General features: G+C 37.8%; 1 protein-coding gene across 4 annotated transcripts in view; it reads right to left on the bottom strand.

The window, feature by feature from the left end:
* Positions 1 to 13,751, bottom strand: part of prkn (parkin RBR E3 ubiquitin protein ligase) — a 990,653-nt gene that overhangs the window by 658,417 nt on the left and 318,485 nt on the right. The window lies entirely within an intron of this gene.

The raw sequence follows: 13,751 nt of genomic DNA, 5'->3' as shown, positions 1-13,751 counted from the left end.
GAATGCAGAGACACTAAAGGTGACCCTTGAAACAGAAACAAACATAAGGAGTCTTCACATGAGAGAAAACTAAACCCATCATATCTGATTGTGCTATTATTAGTACCCTCGTAGAATTTAAAGGACAGTGTCTATGTCATAGCTTAAAAACCCTGTGCAGAGAAAGAAAATCAATTGAGAAAAGTGATCATGCAAGCATATTTTATGATTTTTTTAAATGTCTGGCCAATGACCAAGAACATGATAGATAAGACATTCTCTTGCTCTCTCCCATACACGCATGCATACACTTGATGTACCGGGAAGGAAAAATCTTTCACTTGCTCAGTAAAGATAGGGTAGGCTTAAAATAGAGGCTTACACATATTAGAAATCTTATATATAATGCAAATATACAGCAATTGATTGAGAATATCCTAAAGGAAAAAGGAGGTACACCTTATCTAGTATCAGATTCTATTAGTACAAAGCACAAAAGTTCAGATTAAATCAGGTGTTTCTATAGGTTTTGTGAGTGATAATGTTTAATGGAAAACCTGGATTTAATTATACAGCTTATGGATAATCTTTTTCAGAGCCGGAACACTATTGCTCACTGAATGCAGTCTATTTTCATAACGTTGTTCAGAACATCCCTAGTAGGTCTGAAAATAAGCTTGCCACATCCTCAATCTGACATCCTTTCAAATATTGAAACATGACTATCATGTCCTCCCTCAGCCTTCTTTTCTCTAAGCTAAGCATATCCATGGAGCCCCTGGTGGCACAGCGGATTACACTGCTGAGCGGCTGAACTTGCTGACTGAAAGGTTGCCAGTTCGAATCTGGGGAGGAAGATGAGCTCCCGCTGTTAGTCCCAACTTCTGCCAACCTAGCAGTTTGAAAACATGCAGGTGTGAGTAGATCAGTAGGCACTGCTCCAGCAGAAAGGTAATGGCACTCTATGCAGTCATGCCAGCCACATGACCTTTCTAATGCTCATCTCCATTTCTAAACTCTTCAGCTTAGAAATGGAGATGAGCACCAATGCCCAGAGTCGGACACAACTAGACTTAATGTCAAGGGAATACCTTTACCTTTATCCTGAACATATCCAGCTGAGCTTAAGGACTAACCACTATAAACTCCCTCAGAGATGGGACTTTTGGGCTTAAAAGGACATTCTTACTTTACCATCCATTCAAAGGACAGAAGGAATGTATACTAGTCTTTGCCTGGGAAAAGAACTAAAAGGGTATTAAGCTGACCCCGAGTAACTGGAAAGAGAACTCAAATAAATACCCATTACTTGTTATCAGTACTTATTGAAGCCAGCATGCTGTGGTGGTTTCAACACTATACTATGAATCGAGACCTGGGTTTGATATCCTTCTTGGTCATAAAAACCCACTGGGTGACCCTTGGGCAAGTCACACACTCTCAGCCTTAGGAAACTCCCTGATAGGGTCACCATCAATCAGTAATGACTTTCAAACACGCAAAAACATTCTATCTTTTTGGTGCTGTCATGTGGTTTGTGGAGACAAGAAGCTTTAACCTACTCCTGTCACAGATTGTCAGAACCATTTAATGCAATGGGAAGAGAAGCTGCATGATCATAAAGACATTTGCTCAGAATTTGTGCTTATCCTTTGTGATGACTTTGGAGAACACAGAGTCTGGAATTCACAGCTGTTGAACTAAAAAATCTGCCCTTGATCCTGACAAGCTTGAAATGCCCTTCGTTCAACATTCACACTGGCATAATTGTTCACCCTTGCAGTATCCTAAATGATGGGATTAACAGTGATAAATGAACAAAATGAGCTAAAAACCCCTAATCTACTGCACAATGCCGAAGGTAACAGATTACAAAGGTTTTGCACGAATGCTGCTCATTAGATACATGTGCTGCTCTTCTGGTTTTCTGCTGATGACTGCCTTTGTAATGAGATAATCATTTACTGGAGATAACAAATATACCCAACTGGCAGTACCTGAACTTGGTTTTTCTCACTTCACCTCAACCAGAACTTCTTTCCATTTCAGAAATTAAATTCACAATGCATTTCCACAACTCTTTCTCTTTATTTGTTCTGTTGTCATCTTTGCTCTGCCCACATTTCCATCTTGGCTGAAACTCGGGTTACTGCTTATATTCCTTACTGTTGTTTGGCCTGCTGCCCAGAATTTATTGCCTCTTGAAATTGACATTTCCCCCTCTTTGTCACAGAATAAAAGAGCATTTCAGAAGATTCCATAACCTCTCTGCTTCTCCTTGTTTCCTGTTCCTCATCTTCCTTATCCCTTTCCCCACTATTATGATAATATTTTTAAACTATACAAATCAGCAGGGCAAAGTATGGCCCATAAATCATGTGTGGCCTCTGGAACCCACTTTAGTTGACTCTAAAGCCCCATTCCACCAGCCTCCAAACCAGCCAATTATGTTTGCATGATTTTCAGATTTTTTTTGCTAAAAAATCACAAATAAATCCCCTCAAATCCCTCTATTTTTCTTAGTAATAACTATCAAATTGACAATGGAAAATTACATGTACTTTCCCAGAGTTAATTCTCTGCAAGCATAGCATGCTCTCTCAACTGATATGACAAATCATCCACAGACAAAATCAGAACTTCCAAGCCCCACTTAACATTATTCCTGTCTCTAGCTTCACTCAGATGCACTTCAAAAGGCTTGTTGAGTCCCATCCTCATTAACTGTTTCCTTAAAGAGTACATACCTCTGGATGTAGGTAATATCAGCAGTGGGTAATTGCTTGGCCAGCAGGGATCCATTTCCTTGATCTGCATCAAAAGCTCTCTTATAATAATCAAGCCTTTAAAGTTATCCATTTTATTGCTTCTTTCAAAAATGTAGGATAGTTTGTATTAAATTTTCATGTTTTATTAGTACACTAATCAGTCATGTAAAGTACTGACTGCTTAGAAACCTGGACCCTGGGCTCCATCTTCCAAACCTAATATGGTTACGTTTGGTGCATGTGCATTTTTAAAAAGCAAAGTCATTATTTTCCTTATGAATCCTGAACAATGCTCTTCTTCCATTTCTTCCTTTTGGAATGTTACCATGTATTGAAAGCCTGAGCAAATTATGATAGCATTCCAACTGGAACAAAATTAACATTTGCCCAATTTTAAAAAATCTAATCAAGAAGAATTTTATAATGAGAACATTTAGAATCATTCCCAGCTTTAAAATGGAGTGTGCTCAATTTACGGTAGCTTCTGCTAAGACCAACCATCCACACCATTCTGTCACTAGATTCAAAGAATGATGGCAGCTATTAGTATTTTGACAATGACATTAACAACTTATCAAGCTGATACTAAAAGGAACAGAACAACTGTAAAATGAGTACTAAATTCACATCAAACCTATCAGCAGAGTTAGCCAACTTATTATTCTCTCCCTCCCAACCCTGTAGTAGTTTCGGCACTGTATACCACAGAGGAGCCCATAAGGCCCTAACTCATTTCAATATTTACACAGAAGGCCACCAACCAATGACAGTTTTATAGGACTAAATTAAAAATGAATGCAGTTGCATTGCTATGATGTATGCTGTCTTCATCAAAGCAGTTTCCTTTGTGATTTTGATTGAACACAACTATCACTTTTATTTTGTTACTATATACCCCCAAAGAACTTAAATCATCTAAACATATTAACTACAGGAGTTAATACATAAAAAGAAATGCCATAAACCTAGTCACCAGGCAGTGTGTTTTTGAGTACTGCATGAACTATCCATTCTTGCAATTGCAATTTTCCCCAAGAAAGTTCTTTTAAATGTGCATAGTTATAGTTCTGGTTCCACACCTAAAAAGCTCCTATATTTCTATTTCCCCACCCCCCCCCCCACCCCTAAAAAAAGTTGTACTTTCATCTTCCTCAAAATAATTTGACAGGAACTTTTAAAAATCTACATGCCGCAAAAACTTAGCTGGTGGTACAAAATAAACTCCCATTTACTACAAAAGAAGAACAGGCAGCAAATGAGTCAAGCAGTAGTCCTCTTCTACCGTTTGATGAGGCCACACATCAACTCCGCTGGACTGACCATGTTGTCCAAATGCCCAATCACCATCTCCCAAAGCAGTTACTATACAATACCCCCAACTCAAGAATGGAAAACAAAATGTTGGTGGACAGGAAAAAAGATTTAAAGATGGGCTTAAAGCTAACCTTAAAAACTGTGGCATAGACACCGAGAACTGAGAAGCCCTGGCCCTTGAGCGCTTTAACTGAAGGTCAGCTGTAACCAGCAGTGTCGTGGAATTTGAAGAGGCACGAATAGAGGGCGAAAGGGAGAAACGTGCCAAGAGGAAGTCGCATCAAGCCAACCCTGACCAGGACCGCCTACCACCTGGAAACGGATGTCCTCACCGTGGAAGAACATGTGTGTCAAGAATAGGACTTTACAGTCACCTACTGCAAGATTCATCTAAGTAGTAAGTAAGTACATGCTGTAAAAGTAAGTAAACACTGCTTAACCTGCGAAACCAATAGTTCTCCATCACTATGAGATTACTCTGGATATTGCAAGTACATATTGGATTTCAGGCAACTCTAGGGAACAAACATCCCAGAGTAATTTCCCCATGTAGATGTGGTCTATATAATAATCATAATTATATGTTTGTTGTTGTAAGCAATATCTTAGCTACAAACAAGTAGTCATATCTAATGAGTAACCTACAAGTTCTGCATTTGACAATACAATTTTGACCTCATTTTGTACTACTGTGAATTATTTGAAAATAATGCAATAGTTATATTTAATCAGCTGGCATAATTTAATTTGGAAAGTGATCTAATGCATGTTCTCTGCTAGAGATAGGTGTGCATTTCTGTAAAACTGGTCCTAAAGTTGGTTCCTGCCTTATGAACCTTCTTATGTGCTCGTGGCACACTGGATTATTTGAGTCAATCTCAAACATATTCAAACAGATTCAAACATATCACAAAAAAAGGCAGCTGAGATCTCTCTACCTTACTTGCTCAGTGGTACCATGATTTTTTTTATATGCCTTCAGGTTTTGTTCTGAAACTTGGCCAACCTATCATGTGGTTTGATTGGAAAAAACGTGTTCAGATGGTATCTAGAAAGGTCTTTTTCTGAGGCTGAGACAGTATGACTTGCCCAAAGTCACCCTGTGTGTTTCTGTGGCTGAGCAAGTACCTCTCGGACTAAATCTCAGATTCCATGCTGACTCTCATCATAAAAGTCATAAAATAGACTTATTTGTATATCCTCTTTCAGCCATCTGTATCCTATCATTGAGAAAAACATGATATTTAGCACTAGAGATATACACAAAGGTGGTCCCTAGACATAAGGGCAATTATGTCAAAGGTTTTAAAAATAAAACACAGACACATAATTGATTTAAATTCAAAGAATAAACTGCAAGAGATGGACTTTATATAGCCAAAAAGCCAAATTCAGAAAGGCCTGCAAATGCAGAAACAGGACAAAGAAAGGGAACAGGGTAGGGACTGATGATGAAGAAAGGATGAGAAGACTTAACCCATGAAGGGTGTCCTATATGCAACACCTTCAGATCTCCAGTGTTATTTTTATTTGTTAATTTGATTTAATTGATATCCTGCCATTCTTCTGAGATGTGATTCGCTTCCAGGAATTAACAAGGCATCAGACAGAAGAATGATAGAAACACAGAGCTGGAATAGACTATCAATACTAAAAGTGTAAGAGCAAGCCTGTTCACCCATTGCCCTTGTATAGAATGTCTGTTATATCTCTGGCAGGTTTCTTTGCAACTTTATCAAGCAACATTCTAAAACAGACCAGATTTTGGTTTGAAAATAATAAAGAAAATTGTCACACCTCCACATTTGTGAGTTTGTCTTTTGTTGATTTGATTATACATGAATTTGGTGTGACTATATGGTTAAATTCCTCCAGACATACTGGAGGACCTAGAGATTTCCAGAGAGAACAGTGCTCTAGGAATCTCTAGGTTCTACAAAGTGACTATATGATCAATTCCCAGCAGAAGTTGACCATAGAGTCAAGCTGAAAGACTAGAAATTCTCAGGTTAAACAAAAAGTCTACAATGTTTTTATTTGTGGTTTTTCACTTCCACAGGGGATCCTGCACCCCTAACCCCAGCAAACGTGGAGGGGTGACTGTATATGTATGCATACAAGAAGGAATTTTAACATTTTGTCATTCTTCTTTATGCTAACTTCATAAAAATATTATAGAAAAAGGTTCATTTACAGAAAGAGTCGCTACTAGCAAAATCCAGCAGATTTCAGAAATCCAGCAGGGTTACATAGGTTTAAGAGAGAGAACAAAGCCATTATGAAAAAGTAGAATGGAAGCATTTATATTTATTTATTTTTCCAAAATGAAATTATGCAGATAAACAATTGTATCGATCCTGAGCTTCAATTGTGAAACATTTCCACTTGGACAAAGTTGTGGAACTTTATTTGTATAATTATCTTTAAAAGTTCCTTTGTATCTATAGGCTTACACACAATAGTAAAAAAAATTCTATTTTAAATAGCCCGTGTTATAAGGAAGGGGTACTCAAATCCAATATGAATACAATTATATCTAAAGTACCTTTTTAAAAAGGGTTTCATTCATTTCCAGGAGGACTTAATTAATAGGGGGGGGAGAGGTATCACCAAAGGAAAAACAGCTGAGTTAGACCACACAAGCTCAAGTTTTGGACTTACTTTTGAATATTCTCACAGATTCTTTCAGAATTTAACTCTAGGGACACTTTAACAATGGAAGAGTTTAAGGTACACTACCTGTTGGAATTGTTTAAGGGCTCTGCCTGTATCAGAATGACTAGTCAACAGTCTGGCATATTCCCAATCAAACCAGCTTAGAATGATGAGAGTAGTAGTTCAAAACATCTGGAGAGCCCCAGAGTTTGGAACTGAGAATATATGTTGGATGTCAAAAACTGAGAGGTTCCTCAGCAGATACATGGAAATGGAAGTTATTCCCTTTGTTATTGAGAATCGGACTCCCAAATATGAATTACCGTATATACTCTAATAAAAGCCGAGTTTTTCAGCCCTTTTTGGAGGTGAGGCTCTGAAGCTGGCTTACCATGGAGGAAGAGGAGGACAAGCGGTGGAGGCTGCACAGGGGCTCCCAGGTGAGGCTCCTATGCATCGAGGGCTGCTGTTCCTGCCAGACCTCCTCCCTCCCCCAAATCTGGCCATGCAGGAGGAAGAAGAGGAAAAAGAAGAGAAACGGAAGAGGTGGCACAAGGGCCGCTGCCCCATTTCTCCTTTCTTCTTCCTCCCCTCCAGCTGGCCATCTGGAAGCAAGAGAAGGAAGAAGAGAAGAAAGGGGGCAGCACCCCGTTCTCCTCCTTTCCCTCCTCCCCTCCAGCTGGCCATCTGGAAGCAAGAGAAGGAAGAAGAGGAGAAATGGGGCAGCACCCCATTTTCCTCCTTTTCCCCCTCCCCTCCAGCTGGCCATTGAGGCAGGTAGACAGCTGGTGGATCACAGGAGGGGGAGTCTTCTCCGTGCTTCCATTCCCCTCCTGCAATCCACCAGCTGTCTGGTGTCACCTCCCCTTCCTCCCCCGCCTGCCCCCCAGAAAGGAGACCTGGAAAGCAGAGAGGGGAATGGAAGTGTGGAGCAGCTGCCCCCTTCCACGTTCTGCACTTCTATCCCCCCCTGCTTTCCAGGTCTCCCTTATTATTTTACTCTATTTACTATTGTTATATTTATTATTTTACTTTCATTATTACATTTATTTTTCTCTATTTATTGTTATAACATTTATTATTTTACTCTATCATTATTGTTACTATTACATTTATTATTTTACCCTATTTATTATTATTGGAAGGATACGTAAGCACATTTAATGGTACATTGAAGAAGGTTAGAATAATGATTTAATCAGAGGTGGATAGTCTTATTTTAAAATTAGTTTTATGTGAATATTCAAAAACATTTAACCTACTGATGCCTCAATTAATGTAATTTTATTGGTATCTATTTTTATTTTTATTCTTGAAATTTACCAATAGCTGCTGCATTTCCCACCCTCGGCTTATACTCGAGTCAATAAGTACTCCCAGTTTTTGTGGTAAAATTAGGTGCCTCGGCTTATATTTGGGTCGACTTATACTCGAGTATATATGGTATATAAATTTTATATACATACTTGGTAGACCACAGTTTCACAATGTCAGGTGATCTCCATCCTCTGCATCACCTTTCCTTTTACTTTATTAACCTTGCCCTGGAATGTGAGCCGGCTGCACCCAAAACATTTACTTAATCCCCTTTGTAATGAAATTTATTGCTTCGGTAAGGAAATGGTAGAGCACTTCCAGCCCCCATTGATGTAATTGTCCCTGTGTATGTGTAAGATTTAAATGCATTCATAACTCTCCCTCCCCCTCCCCACTCAAGAACTGCTGGCGTCCATGGTATATATTCCCTGCCTTTACTCATAAATCCCATGTGTTCATTCATAAATGTCCTGCCTTCGTTGATAAAACCTCAATGGAGTCGCTTATGAGTTCCACTGCATAAGTTTCAGGCAAGTTTCATCCACTGTGCTGTTTAAATATGTATAAGTATGAGCTGTGTACACCAGACATTTCTCATTGTGTTTGTATGATTGAACTATTATCCCATTGTGTTTATCTTGCTAGACCATTAAGTCAATTGAGGACTCATTTGCATGTTGGCACACTACATTCTTGAGCTTTGTTCCTCTCTCAGGGGATAAACTATGAATAGGCAGACACTTTAAAAAACAACGAATGACAGATTATTGAAAGTTCCCACCACCAGAAGAACCAACTGCAGGTACTGCTCTATGAGGTCTCCAGATAATGAGAGCCCAAATCCTAGCCAGTTTGCTTTTCAACTAATCAGGAGATTTCTGAATGTAAGTGAATAAAAATGCTCTGTATTAAAGAGATTAAAGACCTCTGATTTTGCCATCACACCCGTATGTGTCTTGATTTGACCACCTGGCTGCCTATCACACCGGGCTCCCAGACCCATGTTTAGAGGTGGTTGAAATCACTCAACATCTTCAGATAAGAGTTTACGAGCAAATCCAAATTTCTGAAAGAGCTTATTGTACAGGTGGGAATCTTGCAGCCTTTCCAGTTGAATTGCAGCTCCTAGCATTCCTCAATGATTCTGTTGACTGGGGGGGGGGGGGGGAGTTCAAAAACATCTACACGATTGCATGTTCTCTGGCATTGGCATCGAATCGAACTATGCTATGCAACTCCCAGGATTTTGCAGCATTGAGCAATGGCCGTTAAAATGGTGTCAAACTGCAATAATTATACAGTATGGTTGTATTCCAAGTCTTGTATTTAATTAATGAATTATTGATACAGATCCATAGACTCTTATTCAGACACCACAGAAACACCAGGACACCAGAATCAAAAAGTGCAGCTTGAAATTGGTTTATAAAATCCTAGTTTAGGAAATACAGATACCTGTTTTAGCAAAATGATAAACCAGCTAGGGCTCTTTATTCAGCTTTACAGGTCCTTGCTAGCCAGAGAGGGGGGGTGGATGAGCTCTGGTTGCTCATATCTCTAAACTAGCAATGCTCCACCACCTCAAAAATAATGTGCTTTAAATATGAATTATTCCAGCTCATAATAAACAACCAACACAGAATTATTTCAATTGTTTTAGAATCTAGAATGCAAAACAAAACTATTGGATATTTATATGAAAGCTTTACAAACTACTGGAGTCACTCGTTTTCTGAGTTGGTTTTTAAAGAAATCTCAACAATCTATATAGCCCTGAAAAAATGAGCATGCCTTAAATATCTCAGGACAATAAAAAGGAACCACAAAAGGGAAGCTCCTCCTCGTCACACTCGGTAATGGTTCTCTTAATTTCCACATGATCAAACTAAGAAAGATCTGTCCATTGCTACTGTAAGTCACTATTTCTCTGTTGTTCTGAAACTTAATCCACAGTTTGATTTCTAAATTAAGGTTAATACAAAGCATATCATAGACTGTGAACTGAACTACATATTAGCTAGGCTTACTTTCATAAGAAAAGTATTGCAATGCTCCCCTTATGCATAAGGAATGTGTCCGACCATTTTATGAGTGACAGAAAATTACATTAGAAAAATAATATGGGGGGTAGGAGGACCATCTAACATCAAAACAGTGAAAACAATGGACAGAAATAATGAATTTCCCCGAACCAATCTCCCCTTTTGTGACCTCATCATGCAGCAGCTGCCTATCAATTTCCAAAGAGGCAATAAATATTAAAATGAAATTTTTTTGCATGTCTTATCAAAGCTCCTGACATCAATTGTTTTCAAAAATGTTTTCTCCTGCAAGCTCTGAACGCCTCTTCATCAATCTTTTATCAAAAGCAATCTTGTTCTGATTTCTCTCTTATCACAAAAGCTCCTTCCTCACATCTCCCTCTCTTTCTTGGCAAAAGATACATGAATATCATTTTACACTCCACTGTGGCTGCATCTCCATCGATCAGGAAAATAAAAAATAAAAAGATTTGAAGGATGTGTCATGACCCTGCAGAGCTCCAAACAACAGAAACACATGTAATGATTCCACTGTGCCTGATACACTGACAAAAGAGAAGAGCATGTGAGCATGTTTCTGCAAATGTGTTTGCACTGCTTTCCCCCCTTTGGCCAAGATATGCTTCCACTATAAACCATTTCCAAGCAAGGAAGAAGAGGAGTTGACAGACCACTTAATTTCCTGGTCTTTTCCTGACATGCCCATTGAGCTCTCAAGAAAAAAAATCAATTATGAAAATGTCCATATAGTGAAATGGTACAAGTATCATCTTAGCTTGCTTGACCTCCTTATTCTCATAATGTGTCTTTGAAACTATAATGTGCTGAAAGCTGTTATGATATGAAGTTACCTTTATGTTTAGAAAACACAATATGAAGAGAAGATTTCTCCCATTGCTAAATCAATTCCATTTAGATGAGGTCAATAGCCCCACCACAAGTTAGTTTAGGTACTGAACCACAAAGCGGATTTTCCCAGTTACCATTAAAGAGTCCAGCAATTACCAGTACAATTTTAGGTTGCTTCTATTCCACTACTCATAATAAAACGGACAATTGGATTTATATTTTTATAACTTATAAAATAAATAGAGAGGAGGTTTTCTTTTATTTTTATTCTTGTATTTTTTTTGCTCAGGTATTAAAATATTTTGGATCAATGACACAATCAAATTAATTACTGTTTTACACCAAACAAGCAGGAAGCTCCATACTGACACAGCCAACATATGCAACATATCAGAGGTTGAGTATCCCTCATCCAAAACGCTTGAGAACAGAAATAGTTTGGGTTTTTTTGGGACCGTGGAATACCTGTATTTGCACATATGTACATAACATGATATATTGGAGATGGAACTCAAGTCCAAACACAATATTCATTTCTGTTACATATACACATAACTTGGAAGGTAATTTCATATAATACTTTTAATAGCATGCATGAAACAAAGTTTGTGTATACTGATCCACCAGAAAGCAATGTGCTGATCTCTCAGGGCCTTTCCAGACAGGCCCTGCATCCCAGGTTTTCTGCTTTAAACTGGATTATATGGGTCCACACTGGAAGATAATTTGGGATAAACAGAAAACCTGGGATCAGATCCTGGGATATAAGGCTTGTCTGGAAGGGCCCTGAGTCACCCATGATGACAATGAGATTTTGAAGTATTCTGGATTTTGGAATTCCAGATAAGAAATATTCAACCTGTATTAGTGTCAGCCTCTCCTACACACTTGTATCTCTGACAACATTAAAAGACAGAAAATGTATATTCTGCAATTGTTTAACCAAGGTGTGACTTATTTGACATAAATATACATTAAGATTCATGTTAACTCTAGACTGGCATAAAGCATTAGATTTTTTTCCCCTTTGGATAGATAAAATAAAATCTTGGCATTAGCTAAGATTCAGGTCTAAAGCCTTCTTTAATTCCTTCCCGAGGCAAACAAAAGGTATAATCTTTCCATTTGATTTTCTTTTAAGCACTTGACTTCAATGACATTCCTTCTGCAAATACGGGAGAAATTCTGGATTTGACTGTAGGCAGTTTGTATTGGCAGGTTTCAGCAAATCCGTGTCTTGGGACAATCTGAAGGAAGAATATTCAACTAGTAAGGGAAGCTCCCATTTACCATATTCAATGATAAGAAAAGGAAAGCATCAATTCCCATACCTTTTTATGAACTACCATTACTTTCTGCACTACTGCCATTACTCTATCCACAAACAAGGAACATTTCTCATTCCTAGTAGACTCTTTTTTAAGTGAGCCCAGCCTAACAGCAAAAAAAAAACAAAAAAAAAAAACTGGCAGGAACAGCTTCACCAACTGACTGAAATATTTCTAGTCTGCTTTTATTTTATTTTTAACAGAAAATCAGGAAAAAACAACAAAACTATTATGCCAAACTACGGAGAGGGGCTTTGTATAGCGAGAGTACTGACATATCCAACCCCCCCGACTGAATACAGGCAGACACTACATTTGCTTTTGAAAATTATTCTGTAATTCATATATTTTACTATTATTCTCAAAATAAAGTTGCTTTTAGCAACATTTTTAAATGTACTACTTTATACAGAGCAGTGTGAGTCTTGTATCCTCTTCTCTTTCTTAAGGGTCAAGCGGGATTTCTTCTGCTTATTTGTATATTTTGTACAAAAGGTACTATTTATTTAGTGTCTGAGTTACAGCTGGATCTTTGCACCCTGCCCTGAAGTTTGACACTTTGGGGGTCATCCACATCTTTTATTGAAGACAAATAATAGATTTTAGCTGGTGAACCTTGACTTCCACTCTGCTCATTTGTTAAACAATTCTCATCCCTGAGTTTCTAGTAGCAACAGACAAATGGGCATAAATTCGCAGACATTCACAGTGGATGGTGTTTGTCCAAAGGGTTTCAAGAAGATATGTTAGTTTATGTGAACACTACTCTCTCCCTTTCTGAAGCATTGTTAAGGAAAACATGTATTCTTTCTTTTCACTGAACACCTGAAAATAAAGAAAGCAGAAAATGAATCAGCAACAATTTCTTTCTTTGAAAAAAAAATGGAATGGAAGATAGAAAGATACCTAGAGTCACAGAGATGACAGACAGACAATAAGACTAGCCATGTCGATTTAAATGTTAACATTTATGTATACTGTTTACACACATACTGTATTTCTTCACTAAGATTATTTGTGCAGGTAGTAACAAATAATTTTAGATATTTTCTACAACTGCAAGAAAATCTTTAAAACGCATGCAATTCTGTAAGGTTTATCACAATTCAGCACTTATTCTGCACAAACTTGCATGTGATTGTTCTGAACAGAAAAACAGTTTTTTTCTGGACAAAAATAGCATTTTTGGCTGTTATAAATTATATTTTAATTCAGAACCATTAATTCATGGTCATAAGATCTTCTAGGCAACTCAACCATGTGCTAATATTACACAAATGAAATCTCTCATTATAGCATTTTGTACAAAAAGATCTAGCATTTTGTGTGTAGAAAACAACATTTTCTTCACACAAATTAATCTTTCTCCATTGAAGTATTCATTTCTATGTGGAAAAGTTGTTTCGTGATGTTTCCAACAGATGAAATACATTCCACAAAAGAAGGTATTAGAAAGAATATACTTTAGGTGGAAAATAGAGCTGATATATAAACCAACT

This window comes from Anolis carolinensis, chromosome 1 (assembly GCF_035594765.1).
Source record: "Anolis carolinensis isolate JA03-04 chromosome 1, rAnoCar3.1.pri, whole genome shotgun sequence".
Taxonomy (NCBI): Eukaryota; Metazoa; Chordata; class Lepidosauria; order Squamata; family Dactyloidae; genus Anolis; species Anolis carolinensis.
Note: the sequence above shows the minus strand (reverse complement) of the source record. Positions and strands in the feature narration are given on the sequence as shown.